This window comes from Hyperolius riggenbachi, chromosome 4, assembly GCF_040937935.1.
Source record: "Hyperolius riggenbachi isolate aHypRig1 chromosome 4, aHypRig1.pri, whole genome shotgun sequence".
NCBI lineage: Eukaryota > Metazoa > Chordata > Amphibia > Anura > Hyperoliidae > Hyperolius > Hyperolius riggenbachi.
In genome coordinates this window covers 214,262,536-214,283,228 of record NC_090649.1, presented here as the reverse complement: position 1 = coordinate 214,283,228, position 20,693 = coordinate 214,262,536, and the positions used below count along the sequence as shown (strand labels likewise).

The following is a 20,693-nucleotide window of genomic DNA, read 5'->3' as shown; positions in this document are numbered from 1 at the left end:
TGCGTTGGACACATGCGGATTCGCGATAGTGGAAACGAGCCCTAAGAGACAGATGATCAGCAGGTGAGTCAGGCAACTTGTATTATTTTAAAAGGACAAATCCTATCATTCTCAGTTTAGGTTCCCTTTAACCCTGCCGCACAATGTTAACAATCCTCACTGCCAGTAAAAAAAAAACAAAAAAAAATGAAAAAGTCAATTTGGGGCCCAAATCTCCCTTCCTTACCAATAAGTACAATGGGCCCCTAAAACTACATCCAAACTTCCTCTGCTAGCAGGGTGTAAACATTTTTGTGCTTCTCCTACAGGAGGTCCACATTACAGCCACAACTTTTTTTTTTTTTCAGGTCAGTGGGATTGAGTGTTAAACCATACATTTATACTATTCTAAAACGTATTTAATATGTTGCTGCTTTAAGACAGCTACTAATATCCAGTGATTGTGGAGAATATACCATCTGAGTAGTAACTGCTATGGTACCTACTCTTAAAGGAGGGAGAAATAACAATCAACTAAGGAATCCAGTGGACGGGTTTTGAAAAGAAAAGTTGAGCAGGGCAAAGGCAGGCTTACATTGCTTCCTGATGCACCATTTAATCATCAAGAGAAAAAGATAGTGAGTGAGGGACAAAGAGAGAGTGAGAAATTGAGACAGTTGTGACATCATTTAAAATAAATGGATGCAGTTGCCCTTTAAAGTCTCCTCTGTTATCACTTTAAATTATTATACACCATTGGCTAAAAGGAAGTTTGTTCTTTTCTTCAGAGCATTTTAGTTAACCTGAAATACAAAGAAGACCAAAAAATATTGATGATAATAATAACCAAAATAATAATAATAATTATATAATAATAATAATAATAATAATAATAATAATAATAATAATAATAATAATAATAATTAACTGAATGCATAAATTGTAAATAGAATATATTTAGTAATCTTTAAGTAGAAGGGTATCCAGGGACATAAACAGCAGAAAATGAATCTACAATATTGTGCAAAAATAAAAAACAAACTTATTACCCTTGCTTACAATTTGAATTCTAAATAATAAATAAATGTTAAATCTTTCATTTCTAACAAAAAGCCAATACATTTTTTGGCTAGGCACTATAATGGTTAATTATGGCTTGGCCATCTTATCTATAAATAACAATAATTGAAAAAATAATAATAAATTTAAAAAAACGAACTCCTTTACATAACTGTGCCTTTTACGGTTTATAATGTTTCCATTGTGACCGATAAAAGGCAAATATATGTAAAGGAGATTTTTTTAAATGATGATGGGGGCAAGTAGTGTGTACCTTTCCCAAAACTAAGGGAATTTGTTGCACCTCTATCTGCAAAGTACCCTTGTCCCAATGTTGGAGTGCAGCCTCTTCCCCATCTCTGTGTAACCACAAAGAAGGTGGGGATAATATGGAGGTCTCATGGTGGAATCTAGAAGACCAGAGGCGTAGCAATAGCCATAGCAGCTGCTAAGGGGCCCTGGAGCATAAGGGGCCCAGGTGGAACTGTATTCCGATGAACTGTTTCTCCACTGATTTTTTCTCACAGCCCATGAACTATGTACGGTGTTGATTGGATAAGATTGTAATTGGCCCAATGAATGCATATCTATAGGGTAGGGGCAGGAGGCATTGCAGAGTGCCTACATATGTGGGCCCCATGAAAGTTTTGCTATAGAGCCCCATGGTCCCTAGCTACGCCACTGCTAGGAGCCCTCTTAACAGCAAGAGATCTTCAGATACCTGTCCTTTTTCAAAAAATATACACCTTGAAAATTAAAAAAGGAGATAAATAATACATATTTATGTCCAATGACACCCAATGCTGTTATTTGTTATTATTATTGTTGTAGTTGTTGTTGTTATTTTATGATTAAAAATGTAAAAAAAAGTATCTTTGGTGCAAAAAGTACATTGTAAAGGAATGGACTTTAACAGCATTATCATATTAAATGCATGTGAATAGAATATCCATTCTGCAACAAGCCAGCTGCTGCTTAGTTTCAGAGAACTTGTGTTTTTTACTCCCAGTTCATATTGTTGAATATAATTGTAACTAATACAGTAATGTTTCCTATTACATTGTTTTATTTAACTTCTCATTGTTTCATCTTTACCGCCCCTCATTTTACAATAAAATGCAAACTAGAACTATGCACCTCTTCATTGGTCCCTGCCTTACTGTACTTTAGTAGTCTTGATGTTTTTGTGTTCAGACAATCATTAAATTATTCTTAAACATTGAAAATTGCGCAAAAGGTGGATCAGCGCATCACCAGGCCGCCTCCGAATGGCCTACAATCAGACGTGCGCTGAGCCCCCCAGAAACTGCAAACGCACCTTGAACCCAAACAGAAGCTCTGCATATACACCAAAAGCAAGGCTGCTAAGTGGGAGCAAAAAATGAATTAAATTAGTACATAGCAAAGAAATGAACAGCGCTACTTAAAAACATGTACTAATGTACTAATGTACTAAGGGGATGACTTCTCCGCAGTGGGAGGGATGAGTACTTAACAAGTTGCATGCAAGCTGTTACAGGAAACCAACATCCTCCAGTGGTAGACAGGTTATGTGTATGCTAGGTGTGTATTTTATCCCTCAAGTGGGGCTTGCACTCTCTTGCAGGTAGGCACTTATCTGTTTTTCTTTCAAATAGTTTTTATTGAAATTTTTATAACATACAACAAAAACAATATAACTAGAAAGTAGAACTAGCATCATTTATCTAATCGTCCAATAATGCGTCAGAAGACTGAAATCCCGCCTTTGTGATTGGGAATGGGTTTTGACAAGTCTTGGCTTATAACAATGAGCAAGTTAGTGCTGGCCCAGCATAGACAGTTCGACAGGATAAGGATAAACAACTTTGATCCAGGGAACTGGAACTGGCGGGTCATGTTAGACTAATACCACATGAAATGTGGGAAAATATACTTTTGTAACTATAAGTATGTTTCACAGTAGTCTGGGATTGCAGAAATGGATGCTAGGAGGAAAAAAGAAAGAGAAGGACAAAGAGGGCATGAGGTGAGAGAGAGAGGGGCGGGGATTGGGAAGGGGGGAAGGAAATCGTCCTGACACCAGTTATTGTGCGAGTTAGGTCTCGTAGCTAAGTGAGGAAGGAGTCAGCCCAATTAAAGGAATTCCCCTAAGCAACCATATATGTCTTCCCTCTATCGGAGTCTCTGAAGTCCACCAATACTGCCTACCTCGAGACAAAGGCCCCAGCATTATCCTGCACAGGAGTATAAAGGTCTTCCATGTGCATCATGTTGTTAAGTTCCTTGTATAGCTCTGTCATAGATGGAGTTGAACTTGATTTCCAATGCCGGGCTATTAACAAGCGAGCTGAGGAGAGTAATTGGGGAGTCAATGATTTTTTAATGGAAGATGCTTTCCCAGGGAGTAACGTGAGTAATGCTGTCATAGCCTGGAGGGGCAGAGGTGTGCAGTATAGGAATTGATGAACTCCGAAAACCTTTTTCCAGAAAGCTTGTATTAAGGGACATGCCCACCAAACATGGAGGTATGTGCCAGCAGCTTGCAAACATCTCCAACATAAGTTTGTAGTGTCATTGTTGAATTTGGCTACTTGGACTGGAGTCCGGTACCATCTGGCATAGATTTTGAAATTTCTTTTGCTGGAAATTCAGAGAGACTGAAGATTTATGTGTTAATTCAAATATTTTTTTCGCAGTTCTCTGTGGTGAGAGGCCGACCCAAGTCGTTGTCCCAAGCGTCGGTTAACTTCAGAAGATCCTTTTCGCTGTTGGCACATACCAGATGTATGTAAATAAGAGAGACTTTGTGTTCCACTGAACTAGCTGTAGCGCAAAGGCGCTCAAAAGGAGTCAGATTTCTGTGTATGTTGGCCTTGGCTGAGAGGGATCTATAGAACCAGTAAGTTGTAACCAGAGCAACCAGTTTATGTGTGGGGGGGCTTCTGGGTTGCCCATCTTGTCCCTTGGGGTAAGTTTACCTCCTGATATGATATGTTTAACTTGGGACCAGAAATCCCGGTCCCATCCCAGGATAGAGCGTTCTTTTAAGCCTGCTGCCAGAGTGGGATTGTCCAGTAAGGACATAAGGGGGCTGTACATAGTGGAAAGTTTAAAGATGTCCCTAAGTTCATCCCATCTTTTAAGAACTAGTGGAGACCAGAAGGCTAGGCTGTCTGTTTCTAGTTTTGCTTTAAGTGGTATCCACAATACTGCTCTGGGGTCTAGGTGGGATAAGGATGTTTCCAGGATAACCCACTGTTTATTTTTCCTATCTTGAAACCAATTCAAGATGTGTGTGAATATGACCGCGTTATAGTATGCTTTAATGTCTGGAAGACCCATACCACCCTCAGATTTAGGTCTAGTAAGAATTTTAAATTTTGTCCTATGCGTTTTCTGTTGCCAGATGAAGTTTAACATTAATGATTGGAGTTTTTTAAGATATGCTGCTAGGAGTCTGATGGGTAGCGCTTGTAAGGTGTATAAAATTTTCGGGAGTGTGTCCATTTTGATTATGTTAATCCAGCTGGACCATGTGAGCTTGAGATTGGACCAGTTGTCTAGTTCATGTTGGAGTTTAATTAAGAGGTTGGGATAATTAAGATGGAAAAGTTGGGATGGATCATTGGGAATAAGTACTCCTAGATATTTAATATGACTAAGTTGCCACTGAAATGTGAAAGAGTTTTTGAGAGTGCTAACAGTACACTGGGTCAGATTGACGTTGAGCACTTCTGTCTTACTGATATTTATCTTAAAGTTACTTACATTTCCAAATTTTTCTAGTTCTGCTAGAACATGGGGGAACGCTATATGTGGGTTTGAGACATATATTAGAAGATCATCGGCAAACAGGGAGAGTTTGTAATGTTGATCATCTGTGTGTATCCCCCGAATGTAAGAGTTTTGTCTAAGGGCAATGGCTAAATGCTCCATGCAAATTACATAAAGTAGTGGGGAGAGGGGACACCCCTGTCTGGTACCATTTGCGATTTTGAAGGCATCTGACAGGGTCCCGTTTACTCTGATTTTGGCGCTAGGGTTTTTGTATAGGGACATTATTTTACTTTTAAAGTTTGTACCCAGACCCAGCTGTTTAAGGGAGCGTTCGAGAAAGAGCCAGTGAACCCTGTCGAATGCCTTCTCAGCGTCAACTGACATGACACACAGAGGGGTTTTTGTTCTTTTCGCATAATGAACCAGAAAGACTGTTTTCAGGGTATTATCCCTGGCCTCCCTACCCATAACGAAACTTGATTGGTCAGTATGGATGACATCTGGGAGTAATGGTTTTAACCTTTCTGCTAGGAGTTTGGCAAAGAGTTTCAAATCAATGTTTATCAATGAAATGGGCCTGTAGTTTGAGCAGTTATTGGGGTCTTTTCCCGGTTTAGGGATGACAGTGATGTGGGCAGTTGACGTTTATGGGGTGAATGTATGGGAGTCGTCAATGGAATTAAAGGTTGTAAGTAGGATTGGGGATAATAAGGAGCAGAATTGTTTATAAAAAAGGCCCGTGAACCCATCAGGGCCGGGACGTTTGCCTTTCTGTAGGGCTCTAATACCAGTTATTAATTCAATTTCAGTGAACTCCTCCTCAAGGACCTGAAGGGATTCTGGAGATAGAGGCGGGAGGGGTGAGGATTTAATATATTCAGCTATTTTCTCTTTTAGGAGTGTTGGATCCATATTGTGATACCTGCTTTTAATGTTGTATAGGTTAGAATAATATTGGTGGAATTCACCAGCTTTCTCTGAGGTTTTGTATTTGGTTCGGCCCTTGGAATCTTTTTTTTTTTTTTAACAGTAAAGTTTTTTATTTTTCAAAAAAGGAAACATTACAACACATTGTAAAAGAACAGTAAGGTACAGGCGTGGTTATCTTACAAGGCAGTTCATCGGAAAAATTCCTGATACAGATTCACTTAGATATCAGGTATATTGCAGTTACATAAACATCATTGTAGTATCAGGTTAGTAATATATGTTGAGTTGGCAGTATCCAATAACCACCCTGTGGAGAGAAAAACATGAGTGGAAAAGAGATGGAAAAGAGATGAAAAAGAGAGGAGAAAGAGAGAAAAAGATGATCGTCCGTACCCCGACTCGCCCCCAACCCCCTACCCCGCGTGACCTAATCCTTATAAATCAGAGATGCCAGAGCCATTATATCAGTATTGGGATGAATTCAGAGTCCGTAGGGTCCATAACTCTGGCCTCCCATATCCCCCATATTTTATTGTACTTCTTTGGGCATCTTCTATTCAGGTATGTGGTTTTATATAGGGGCAGAGAAGAGTTAATAGATTTTGCCCATATTCCCAATGTAGGAACGGAAGATGTTTTCCATAATTTAAATATTTCTTTGCGGGCCTGGAAACAAAGGGTTTTAACCAATATCTGTTTGTGGTGAGTAAATGTGTCCGGCCCTTGGAATCTTTAATGGAGAATATATTTGTGGAGGGGGGGTTGGGATGTAGATATTTGGCTAAGAGAGTTCCACACTTCCCACCTCTATGAAATAGGGTGCTACGGAGTCTCTCTCTAGCAGATAGAGTTTTCTGGTCTAAAATAGTTAGAAGGGAGTGCCTGGAATTTGATAATTTAAGATCTCTTGCGGGGGTGTATTCATCTTTAAGTTCCTGTTCCAGTGAATCGATTTCTTGTAGAAGATGTGTAATCTGGGCCAATTATTCTTTTTTGAGTCTAGAGCCATGGGAAATGAACACTCCTCTTAGAACGCACTTCAACGTCTCCCATTTAATGGGGTCGGAGGTGTCATCTGTTGAGTGATTGATGCAGAAGTTTTCGATAGATTTTTTGACGTCTGCTATACATTCAGGGTTTTTGAGAAGATTATCGTTTAATCTCCAATGGCTCTGTACGTTAGTGTCCTTGCTTAGTGAGAATGAACAGAAAATAGGGGAATGGTCGGACCATATTCTGTTGCCTATAGAGGCCTGGACATCGTTTTCTAAGAGTCTCTGGGATATAAAGATGTAGTCTATTCGACTATGAGTGTGATGAACAGAAGAGAAAAATTAATAGTCCTTTTCTGTGGGATGAAGGATCCTCCAGGCATCTACAAGGCAAAGGGCTCCTAGTTTGCTTTTCAAGTTTGATATGACAGATTTAGGTAGGGGAGAGCATAGGGAAGAAGTATCCATCATCGGGTTGAGACAGAGGTTGAAATCGCCCCCTATTATGATGGTGCCTTCGGCAAAATTAGCTAGTTTAGATAGATAGGATAAAAGTGTACGACCCTGGTTCTGATTAGGAAGATATAAATTCGCTAAAGTGTATTTGACTTCGTATATTTGGATTATGATAAAGAGATCTCTACCCTGCGTGTCAGAGAGATCCTTAATAAAGGTGTAGTTTAAGTTTTTATGAAATCCTATTGAGACTCCCTTGGTCTTGTTCAGGGAGTTGGTGCTGTGGTGCCATTTGTTATAATATCTAGATTTGAAAGAGGGGACTTGCCCCTCCTTGAAATGTGTTTCTTGTAGAAACAGAATGGAGGCCTTATGTTTGTGCAGGTAATGTAAAACTTGTGACCTTTTGGTAGGGAAATTAAACCCTTTGACATTGTAAGAGGGAATCTGGCATCTATCAATTTTTGGGGATCATAGGGGTTTTGGGTTGTGGTGCTCCAATAGTGATAGTAGTTAGAGGTAATCTCCTGAGACCTTTTAGATGAGTATTGTTGTTGGTCAGGATGGAGGGAGGGGAGGGAGGGGGGAATCTAGGAAAGCTAGAAAAAGAGAGAAAATCACAGAAAATAGGTAACAACAGAAATGTCAGGTGAAAAGTCGACCTGACTAGTATTGAAGTAACCTTCAGAGAACACCACACTGACAGTGCGAACAGTATCAGCGTGGTGAGCGATTTGATGGGGAGTGGAAGCATAACACCGGTGTCAGACACTCCCATCAAGCCTTAAACTGTATTTAAGACATTTAGCACAGGCAGCTCCTGTCCCTTTTAAATGGGTTGCGGAGTAGAAAAAAACATGTGGCGTGTCCAGGGGGAAGAAAAACAGCAGGCTGCTTTGTGGTTAAGGCCCTATGTAGTTCGTGGTGATATGATTAATAATTTGTTGATAGTGGATTCTAGCTACGATTGAGGGGTATCGAATTTATATGATTCCTTTAGGAAGATTAAGGAATGAAAAGGGGAGGATGAGATGCATTTATAAAAACCTCTTGGAAAGAGATATGGAAGATCAAAGGGATTTATGTTATTAATTATCCACGTGTCTTCCCCCTAGAACGCCATCAGAATACATCAAGAAGAACATATCATTAATTTGTGTAACAAATTGCAAGAACTAGCAACATGTCTAAATTGACAGCTATAGGGTCCTAAAATACTGGATAAAACAATGCATAAGCTGTATTATGTTTACAAGAGTAAGGACAACACACTTGGCCTATTGGCCTTATTCAGAGCAGGGGATGTCCCTAAAGCAACGAACAAGAGAAAGCTTTAGGTGCTTAACGGTTCGCGTTTGCTCTTTGCGACCTGTTTTTGTAGGGGACCCTCTTCCATCTCTCTCTCTGTGGCATAGCCAGGGTTGTTGTTTGAATTGGCCATTCTTCAAGCACGATTACCGGCAGATCAAAAGTGTCTATAACCTTTTGTAAATCCTGAGGAGAAGTAAAGTTGACAGTTTTACCATCCTTGCCGATATGAACGGAGAAGGGGTATCCCCAGCGGTACGGAATTTCCCTCTCTCTAAGGGCTTCTAGCATAGGTTTGATGGCTTTCTGTAGCTGAAGAGTAAGAATTGAAAGATCAGGTAGTAAGTGGATTGTTGCCCCGTCGAAATCAATTTCTCCCCTAGAGCGGGCGGCCATCATGATCGCTTCTTTTTCTTTAAAAAAGTGGACCCTGCATAAGATGTCACGGGGTCTGGCGGGATCTGTGCTTGTGGGGCCTGCCGTCCTATGGGCTCTATCGATCTCGATCTTGTTCCCTGTAGGTGCATCTAGGAACTTGTTAAAATAGCTTCCGTAGTGGCCATTATGTCAGGGGTGCGAGTAGTCTCAGGGACTCCTCTGATGCGAATATTTTTCCGTCTTTGACGGTTTTCCAGGTCATCTATTTTCATGTATAGAGCATTAATGTGACCTGAATGAGTGTTAATAGTATTCTGGTGGCTTTGTAGAGTAGTTTTTGTGTCCTCTTGCTGCTTTTCCACATCCTCCACACGTTTGTTCACATGGCTGAAGTCTTGGCGGAATTCTGCCATCTCCTGTTTATATGTGTCCATTATACGCGTGACACAGTTTTCAAGATCTTGTTTAGTCGGCAGGGACCTAATATATTCATGTAAGTCCACCTCTATATATGATTCGGCACCTTCTGAGGTAGGGGAGAAGGTGGGAGGCATTGTATGGTTAGATGATCGAGGATAATTACGGGGAGTGGAAGGACATGAGGCCCCGATAGAGACAGAGTCTTGTGTGAGTTGCGGGGACGCCGGGCTCATACCTTGTTTTGGAGTACCTTCCGCCTTCTGCGCACGGATGCTAGCTGTCTTGGCATGAGGTGCAGGCGAGTTGTGGGGATCCGGACCCGCTTTCCTGGAGGCAGGGCTTTTGTTTGACGGTGCTTCCGAGTTTTTCGGAGATCCCTGAGGCGCTGTCTTCGGCGGCTCTGAGGCCTTGCCGCTATCTTGAGCTACTCGCGCCAGCCGGTCCGCCTTGCCATGAGCTGAATCAGTCTGGACAGGATTCTTCTGCGCCCGGCCATCGTTGTAAGGAAGAGGATGGGGAGGGATGAGGGATAGTCTCCGGACTGTTGGAAGGTGAGCGACTCTGGCTGGCCGTGAGCATTTCCCGGCTTGTATTGCCGTTTGGTGTCTCCGCCATGCTGTCGGCCTCACGCTCTTGGAGTCTTCTCTCCAGTGGGCGAAGGAACCGCCTGATTTTAGATTGAGACGGCTTGTTCCTCTTTGTGTTGCCTCCTCTCTTTTTATTGCTGCCCATTAGCAATTTTGTCACGGGGAAGAGCTGCTGTGAGGCGTTATGAGTTCAGGGCTGCAGGAGCTCTTAGCAGAGGCGTCTTCACGCGGCCATCAGCAAGCCACGCCCCGGCACTTATCTGTTTTTAATTAGCGCTGTTCATTTCTTTGCTATGTACTAATTTAATTCATTTTTGGTCAGCTGCTCCCACTTAGCAGCCTTGCTTTTGGTATATATGCAGAGCTTCTGTTTGGGTTCAAGGTGCGTTTGCAGTTTCTGGGGGGGCTCAGCGCACCTCTGATTGTAGGCCATTTGGAGGCGGCCTGGTGATGCGCTAATCCACCTTTTGCGCAATTTTCAATTTTTGATTTTACTTGGTAGCGCACCCAGGCTATGCATATGCATAGGTTAGGATTTAGTTAGTGTTAGGTCCCCTCCCATAGGGGGATGACTTCTCCGCAGTGGGAGGGACGAGTACTTAACAAGTTGCACGCAAGCTGTTACAGGAAACCAACATCCTCCAGTGGTAGACAGGTTATGTGTATGCTAGGTGTGTATTTTATCCCTCAAGTGGGGCTTGCACTCTCTTGCAGGTAGGCACTTATCTGTTTTTCTTTCAAATAGTTTTTATTGAAATTTTTTATAACATACATACAATTTTATTTTTATTTTTTTCCAAGCACACCTTGTTCTACGATCATATATTTCTTTTTCTCATCTTCAGATTTCATGTATTTTTCTTGTCCATGTTGATTTCTAGTCGGCCTGCTAGTTGCAATAACCTGTGGGGAAAAAAAAATATCCATCATGGTAATCTGTGTTCATTAGCTGCAACAACACAACGTGTTAGTGTTGCTGATACTGCCATTTAGTATAAGCCATGTTTATTATTCTTTATACAGTGAAAACTCAAATTTGTCCTGCAAAGAGTGTGCAGTAAAAGTATACATCTGTAAATAACAGCTATCAACAACATTTACGCACCAGCAGATTCACCAGGTGTATCATGCAAATCTGTGTTCCAAGGTATGATTTATAAAAGGTTGGCGCATGTGACCTGTTGTCTTGGCAAATAATCACACCATTTCTGATTATCCACATAACTGGTGCATTGCACTGTTGCCAACCTTTCAAATAATTTTTTACTGACAAAGATGTAAAAATGGACTGACAATTTTTTTTTTTTAACTGACAACAACCCCTGTGGTGTGCTACACGCGCTGCGCCCCCCAAAAAATTGTCATGGTCATGCAACAGAACATGGGCGTTATCCTGGGTGCAGCCAAATGTACATTAGCTTAGCAGTGGTGTAAGTGGACCTGTCAGGCAAAATTTTTGATGACACTCCCTCTCTTACTAAAAAATAATGCCCACAAGAAGAAAAAACATAATTATGCAGTTACATAGTTATTTGGTTTGAAATAAGACATACAGTGCATCCATCATGTTCATCCAGAAGTATATCACATACAGTAAATAAGCAGTGTCCCCTAAACATAACTAGGCTGAGCTACCTGGCTTGTGTGCCGTGCTGGCTTCCGTGCCATGATGCAAGGAGAATAAAAAGTCCCACTGCTCAAACTGCTAAAAAGAGTAGATACCAGAGAGTCAACCAGTCCGTACTCGGATCCACCAAAGGTGTGGCGACAGCTAAGCAAACAAGAAAGATGACTGGGTCTCAACCTGGATTTGTGCAATTATAGCAGTGTATTTTTCTACCATAGCAAAACAACACACACCGTTTCGGTCGACAGACCTTTATAAAGGCCTGTCAGCTAAAATGTCATGTGTTGTTCTGTGCCGTGCTGACCTGCTTGATCCTGGCTGGCGAGTCTGATGATGACTCCCTGGGAGCATTCTGAGCTTGCGTAGTTCTCAAAAGAAATGTACCATATATGCACAGCATGCTCCCAGCTGGGAGAACGTGATCAAGGAGGCAGATAGATGCTGGAAATTGGCATATGCATTAGCTGCAACTAGAGATCTTTTTGCAGCTCTTTCAGAGGGGGAAGTAAGATTATCAAGTGGAAAAGGAGGATGCTGAGGGACCTCACAGAATACAGGGGGGTTGAAGGAAGCCCCAGATAAGTAAAAATACACTTTTGAGGGGCCAATTCAGTGGGACTTAAAGCCAATGGGTACCGTTTCTAAAAACAAAAAGTCGGATACTCACCTAAGGAGAGGGAAGGCTCGGTCCTAATGAGCCTTCCCTCTCCTCTCCCGGTGCCCTCGGTGCTGTGCTGGCTCCCCCGTTCGCGTCCGCCGCCGCAGGGACTTCGTAAGGCTTCGGGAGCACTCGGGCTTCCGAAGACGGGCCGCTCCATACTACGTACGCGCGAGCGCGTCATAGAGGACGCTCGCGCATGCGTAGTATGGAGCGACCGCGTCATCGGGAGCCCGAGTGCTCCCGAAGGCTTCCAAAAGCTCCCGAAGGCATGCGGAAGTGGCAGTATTTGACCAAACTGGTCGAATACTGCCACGGGGGATCCTGCGCGGGAGAGGAGAGGGAAGGCTCATTAGGACCGAGCCTTCCCTCTCCTTAGGTGAGTATCCGACTTTTTGTTTTTAGAATCGGTAAACATTCAGTACCTATCTGCATTTTAGTTCCTAAATAATAATGTCGCGATATGCAGCAAACAAGGTAAGTTTCAGAGCCCAGAGGCACCCAATTATAGGTGAGAATATAAAATTCCAGAATCGCAGGCACCAGGGTCTTGCAGAAATGCAAATTGCAGCATTGCATAGCATGTACGGATTCTATCGGGCACCTCTGAGTGCTGAAATCTTAAATTCTTACTGCTAATTGGGTTCCTCCAGGTGCCAAAATTTGCCTTCTTTGACGCATATCGTGGCTCTGCGGCAGAGGGGGTTACGGTTTAGGGGGTGGTTTAGTGTTAGGCACCACCAGGGGAGGAGTTAGGTTTAGGTACTACTAGGGGGGCTTAAGGTTAGGCACCACCGGGGGGGTCTTAGGGTTAGGCACCACAATGGGTTAGGCATCAGTAAAGGGAGGGTTCCATATAAAGCAGAGTTAGGTTTTGCCATAGTAAAATATCGGTAAATATTATGGATATTTTACTATCAGAAAACAGTAAATATTGCTAATTTTAGCGATTTTCTACTAGCAGCAATCCCCTGCACCCTTTTTTACAGGTGCCTTTTTTCATGTATGCAATTATAGAGCTAATATAGCAGTTGAAGAGGGGCCTCTGGTGACCCCCTTTGGTCCAGGGGTCCTCAGTACAGTTGCAGCTCCTGCATCCCCTGTTGCTAAGCCACTGCTCCTCTTGCAGTTCTGGCTACCACAACTTAGTTTACAGAGTAGGAAGCATAAGTTTAGTATATGACAGCCAAGACTGACATAAAAAAACACTATCAAATGCATGCAAAGAAAAAAACCTTCAAGCACAAGATACACGACAGCTGCAGGGGAGAAAGCTGCTAGTGCTGTTAAAGGATGGGGTTCCACTCTGCAAACAGAATGACAGATGTGACTGTACAGTATACAAGTAAAATGGCAGTGCTGAGCTATTTAGTAAAACTCAGTGTTGAACTTTGTCTTTTCACCTACATATGAGCTGTAAAAAAGTAATATTTCTCAGACTTCCTTTTCTATGCTCCCTGACTTTTTCCTAAACTCATTCCCGCAACATCCGAACGCATTGCCTGTTGCCTGAGCCGGATTAAGGCCAAGTGGGGCCCTAAGCAAAGTAGCAGATTTGCCCCCCCCCCCCCCATGAGCTATCTGCAAACTACTTTGTATGTATGTCCACTATATATATATATATATATATATATATATATATATATATATATATATATATATATCATATTCTTCAGTAATGTATTCCCCAGGTCGTTCGTGATACGACCCACTGCTGCCTCCTGTACTACTCACTATTATGGCACCTGGACTGCGCTGTCACATTGAGCCTGCAGCACGTTCAGGAAGAGAGAGGGCCAATGAGGTCAGCAGCGTCTTCCAGCCACGGTGTGCACGCTGACGTGGCTGGCTGGTAAAAGAGCTGCTCCGCTGCCAAATGATTACATGCTGGGTCCCCCTAGCTGCAGCGGCAGCTAGGGTATTTGGCACCCGGTGTTGATTATCTTCAGACACCCCCAAAAAAAATATATTTTGAGGAGGGTATTTGAGGGGGTTAAATGCTAAGTGCAGCAAAGTTTTGGGGACATGGCCACCTTGCCATTGGGCATGAATAGGCTGATTGAGCACGTCGGCTGGAGATCTAGCAGCATGTCTGATTGATACATGCAACCAATTTTGACGCCAAATTAGTTGTATTGTCGATCGGGCATGCTCTTGCCAGCAAGGCAGCGTTGCCAACCAGATTTTAAAATGTTGATGGACAAAAGGCTCAAAAAATCTGAAAACTCAAAATTTTATATGGACAAGGGCAGAGATAGTGGATGGAGCTAAACCAGTCTATGATGCTTTTTCTTTTCTTTTTTCTTTTTTTTACCCTTTTTAAGCTTAACCTCCTTAGCGTTATGCCCGACACTGGCATACCGCTGTCTGTCCTCAGGAGTGCCCCAGGCTGAATAATGTGCAGTAATAGCTGCAAAACCTTCTGCTAGCACTAGGCTAGCTAGTAAGAGTGTCCGGCACCCCTGTATCCCCTGCGATACCCCACGACCCCCCCCCCCCATTTATACATTACCCCCGTGGATGTGCGATCGTGTGCGATCCTCCCCATAGTGAAGACCGGAGCTGTGCAGGGAGGCTGCGCCGATCGCTGGAGCCAGGCTGGGTAATGTATAAACTGGCTGGATCGGGGCGTGCCGGACACTTTTACTAGCTAGCCTAGTGCTAGCAGAAGGCTTTGTAGCTATTACTGCACATTTATTCACCCTGGGGCACAAAGTTACATAACATCCTGAGCGGCGTAACACTCAGGAGGTTACAGGACAACTAAAGTGAGAGGGATATAGAGGCTGCCATAATTATTTCATGTCACTTCATCCTCCCACTGTAAGCAACACCATACACATTGCTCCCTCTCTGCTATTATCTCCCCTTCTCTCTAGCCACGAACTATTCCTATTTCTCTGCTCACACTACCCCTTCTCTGCTCTCACTAAACCTAACTTGCATACACACAAGTCTCACCCCCACATCTCTCTGCTCTGCCTACTACAACTCCTGGCTTCTGGGGACATATCACCAAACCCAGGGCTCACTCCTAGACCTCACACTGCTCAGACTACAACTCATTCCACCAATAACAAACCTCACCACATCCCCTCCCAGAACACCTACAACCTTATCGACATACCCCTTCTTCACAGCTCTCCACTCCCCATATCTGGGGCTCTATGGAACTCCCACTCCGTTTGTAATAAACTGGCCTTTATTCATGACATGTTTATCTCCAACACTTTCACCTTCCTGGGGCTCACTGAAACATGGATAACTCCATCAGACACAGTGTCTCCAGCTGCTCTATCATATGGTGGTCTAAAATTTAGTCATGCCCCTAGACCTGGCCACAAACAGGGAGGCGGAGTGGGTATCCTCCTCTCTGAACACTGCTCCTTTAAGCCACTCACACCACTGCCCGCACTCTCACTCTCATCCTTTGAAGTTCATGCTGTCCGTCTCTATTCTCCATACCACATCCAGATTGCTGTTATCTACCGCCCGCCTGGCCCAGCCTCTACTTTCATTGATCACTTTTCAGCATGGCTTCTCCAGTTCCTCTCCACTGATATACCCTCTATCATCATTGGAGATTTTAATATACCCATCGATACTAACTGCCCTACTGCCACCAAACTGCTCTCACTCACCTCCTCATTTGACCTCGCACAATGGTCCTCCACTTCCACTCACAAAGACGGCCACACTCTTGACCTTGTCTTTACCCGCCTCTGTTCTATTTCAAGCTTTCATAACACTCAACTTCCCCTTTCAGACCGCAACCTTCTTACCTTCTCAATCAATTCTTCTCTACCATCAACTCCTCCAACACTACACCATACAGTCATGCGCAGGAATTACCGCAACCTGGATGTGAATTCCCTGACGGAGGCCTTCCTACACTGACCCTGAGGCAGCATCCAGTTACTTATTTAGTGTAGTCTCATCTGCCATGAATTCAGCCGTTCCACTCACCACAACCTGCCCCCGCCAAAGTAACCGACAGCCCTGGCTCACTGAACAAATCAAACAGCTGAAAAGGCACTCCAGGGTGGCAGAAAGGTGCTGGAGAAAAAGCACTGCTGTTGTAGAGGACTTCAATCACTATAAACAAACTATGCAGGAGCTCAGGGATGCCCTCACCTCTGCTAAGCAGTCTTATTTCTCCTCACTCATTTCCTCACAGTCCCACAACCCACAACAATTGTTCAACACCTTTAACTCCCTACTTCGTCCCCCACCTCCTCCCCCTACCACATGTCTGTCAGCCGACGACTTTGCATCATCTTTACAAGCAAGATTGATGCAATACGTAATAGCTTCAACACGCAACCATTTTTACCAGCTCAACCTATAAATTCCTTCTGTCCGCCTGCACCCTCACCCACCACTAACTGCCTTCCCCCCACTCCACAAGACCACTCTCCCACTCTAACATCTTTCACCACACTAACTGAACAGTGTCTTTCCTCACTAATCTCCAAAGTGCATCTCACTACCTGTGCCCTGGACCCCATTCCCTCTCATCTAATCCCCCAGCTTTCCTCCTCCTTTAATCCCGCTCTAACAACTCTATTCAACCTGTCTATCTCCACTGGCACTTTTCCTTCCTTATTCAAACAAGCTATAATCACACCACTAATCAAAAAAACCCTCTCTTGATCCAACTTCTCTATCCAACTACCGTCCTGTCTCTCTCCTCCCCTTTGCTTCTAAACTGCTGGAACGTCACATCCACTCAGAATTGTCTGCCTTTCTCTCTACCAACTCCTTACTTGACCCCTTTCAATCTGGATTCCGCACACACCATTTTACTGAAACAGTCCTCACGAAAGTTTCTAATGACCTACTGGTAGCTAAATCCAAAGGCCAGTTCTCCATTCTAATACTCCGTGACCTTTCCTCTGCCTTTGACATGGTTGATCATGCTCTGCTTCTTCAGACACTGTCATCTTTAGGAATCAAGGGACAAGCACATTCCTGGATCTCCTCTTATCTCTCTGGATGCTCTTTCACTGTCTCCTTCTCTAACACCAATTCCTCTCCACACCCACTGTCTGTCTTTTCTCACACCGGTGGCCTGGGACAACTAATTAACTATTTTGGTTTCCAGTATCACCTCTATGCGGATGACACCCAAATCTATCTCTCAGCTCCTGACCTGTCCTCACTACTATCCAGAGTCCCCGACTGTCTACGTGCCGTTTCTGCATTCATGTCCTCCCGCTTCCTCAAACTCAACATGACTAAAACGGAAATTGTGATTTTTCCACCATCGCTATCTGCACCCCCACCAATTGCAACCATAACGGTAGACAACACCCCAATGACCTCAACCACTAAGGCCCGCTGCTTGGGGGTTATACTATACTCAGAGCTCTCCTTTAAACCTCACATTGCCTCATTAACCACCACCTGCTATTTACAGCTCAAAAATATATTCCGTATCCGTCCCTTCCTCACACAAGAAGCCACCAAAATGCTTGTTCATGCCTTAATCGTCTGCCCGCTTAGACTACTGCAACACCCTGCCTACCAAAAAACAGGCTAACACCTCTCCAATCCCTTCTAAATTCAGTGGCCCGCCTCATTCACCTTTCCACACGCTCTTCCGATGCACCCCCACTGTGCCATTCTCTCCACTGGTTACCCATTACCCAGAGGATCCAGTTCAAACTCCTGACTCTAACATACAAAGCCCTCCACGAGTTGTCTCCTCCATACATCTCCTCACTAATCTCAAGATATTGTCCCTCCCGCAACCTTCGCTCCTCCCAAGAAATTCTCCTGGCCTCTAAGCTGATCGCCTCCTCTCATGCTCGCATCCAGGACTTTACACGAGCATCATCCCTTATCTGGAACTCTCTTCCACAGCCTGTACGTCATGCTCCAAACCTGGACATCTTCAAACGCACTCTTAAAACACACCTTTTCAGGCAAGCTTATAACATTCTATAGCCCTTATTTACTTCTCTGTCACAATGTAATCAGAGGCAAAGAATCACTGCCTCATCCATCCTCCACCCCCTTACCTAGTGTGTCCCCCACAACCCATTAGATTGTAAGCTAGGAAGGGCAGGGTCATCCTCCTAATGTTTACTGTTCTTGTAACAATATTTGTGCTGCTTGGAACTCTACTGTACATTTGTTAGTTGCATCTATGTTCCCCTTGTCGTCTTATTGTGCTTTGTAAAGCGCTGCGGAATATGTTGGCACTATATAAATAAAAATAATAATAATAATAATAATTTTAAGCAATGTCAGTTTTATTGTTTTATATACTGTCCTGCTGATCCTCTGCCTCTAAAGGTGGCCACTAACGATACAATCTTTTTCATCCAATCTTACCATTTATATGTAATATAAGAGACTGCCTATAGTAAACATTCAATATATTCCCTCAGTTTACTCTTCTATTACATAGATTTGGTAAGATTGGATGAAAAAGATTGGATCGTTAGTGGCCACCTTAATACTTTTAGCCATAGACCCTGAACAAGCATATGCAGATCAGGTGTTATTTAGACACTACTGCAGCCAAATAGACCACCTAGGCTGCCAGGCAACTGGTATTGCTTAAAGTGTACCCGAGATGTGGAAATAAAAAGATTTTATACTCACCCGGGGCTTCCTACAGCCCCATGAGCGTTGATGCGTCTCTCACCATCCTTCCTGAGTGCCTCCGTTCCGTTGCAATCAGCCCCAGTAACTGGCTCAGTTGCGCCAGTCTGCTCTTTTACGCATGAGCGGCCCCTTCACCCATGTGCAGAAGTTCCGACTGGCGCAACTGAGCCAGATTACCGGGGTTGATTGTGGCAGTACGGAGGACGGCGAGGGATGCATCGGTGTTTATGGGGCTGCGCCAAGTAAGTATAAAATCTTTTTGTTTCCACATTTCACATTTACTTTAAAAGGAAATACATATTTAATATAAATAAAAAAATTATTTCTACTCACACATCCAAAGGAGGGATGGGATTAACTGACTTCCACTCCTACTACCTAGCAACAGTTATAGAACATTCTAGGATGTTTTGTTAACAAAACATATAACACAGGGTGGATCAATATACAGTAGAAAATCAAATGGATGAACAACTAGTTACTTCTAACATAATAAAAATCTTAGTAAACATACCTACTAAACCTCCATCCCTCTTGACTTATCCCATAACTATACCTCCCTGCCATTTGAATGGATTGGCCACTTGATCCCAGACTTTAGATCAGATTTATGGCTAAGATCTGGAATCAAAAATATCCATCAACTAATTGACAACAACAAATTCAAATCTTTTCAACAAATAGCTTCTCAATATCTGCTATTACAAAGAGAACAATTTGCCTACTTAAAACTGCAACACATAATTCAAAAAACGAATATTGACTCATAAAGATTCAATCAGACTACTGAACCCCCAATTCAAACATTTTAAAGGCATATCTACTATATATACTTATATTTGGGGAAATAGCTTTAAGAAAATGTGGTTTATACATAAATGGGAAAGAGATCTGGGAACTATCTATTCTGATACACAGTGGACTAAAGCTATTAAATCATTCAACAATATTATTGTGTTAATCATAGAGAATTGAACCATAAATTGCTATACAGGTGGTACTACATGCCAACAAACTCTTCTTTTTCCCCAAATCTATCTGATAAATGCTGGAGAAACTGTCAAAAAGTAGGTTCACTATTACACATATGGTGGAACTGTCCCTATATCACGACAATATGGTCCAAAATATTCCAACTAATCACCACTATTATAAATAAAAGAGTTAAAACAACCAAAATAGCCATAGCCAGGCGCTGGAAGGACGCTAATCCACCCTCTTTAACAGAAATTGTAACGATTATCAATACCAATTATGATTACGAGAACATTTTTGCAAATCTTCATAATACCCAGGATAGGTTTGATCAAAACTGGGAACTATGGAATAAAGATGTACTCCAAAATATTGACTAAATACTAAGTATACATCCCTTAGATATGAGGTTAGGCTCCTAAAGAACCACCATACCTAAAATGGTGAAAATAGCATAGAGAAACATATTTCAGGAAAATACTCAATGATATGGCTCATCTGGTGGTTGATCCAAGTATTTTCTTAGTGGATTATAGCACATGAAACAAGTTTTTTTTAACTGTTATTGTTATGTTCTGTTTTTTTATACCGGGCTAAATATTTGAACATAAGACCCGTTTCTTAGAGTTAACTTGGTTGAGAGATACCTGTTACCTTCCTACTCTTTACTAAAAAATTAGTGATATGTATTATCTGATACAACAAGGCATATACTGTAAGCAATCTCACTCAATAAAAAGTTTTGAAAACAAAAAAGGAAATAAATATGGATTCGTCCATAAACCTGTCCCTACAGTTGTCCTTTAAAGATTGCTGCAGGGATTTTCGCATCTATCAGGCATTGGGGAGCAGGAGAGATCACACTGAATGCTATGGAGACAGGGAATACAGGGGATCACAATGGGTGCTGCTGGTAGAAAGGGCAACATTATATACATGCAACAATATGG

The 20,693-nt window shown here is 42.7% G+C and overlaps 1 long non-coding RNA gene across 1 annotated transcript; it reads right to left on the bottom strand.

Annotated features, from left to right (window-relative positions):
• Positions 1-586: 586 nt before the first annotated feature.
• On the bottom strand, positions 587-19,131 carry LOC137570656 (uncharacterized). The gene is made up of 3 exons (XR_011031127.1): positions 19,102-19,131; positions 10,675-10,771; positions 587-782 (listed from the first exon to the last, which is right to left on the bottom strand). It is a non-coding gene; the product is annotated as an uncharacterized lncRNA (long non-coding RNA).
• Positions 19,132-20,693: the final 1,562 nt, after the last annotated feature.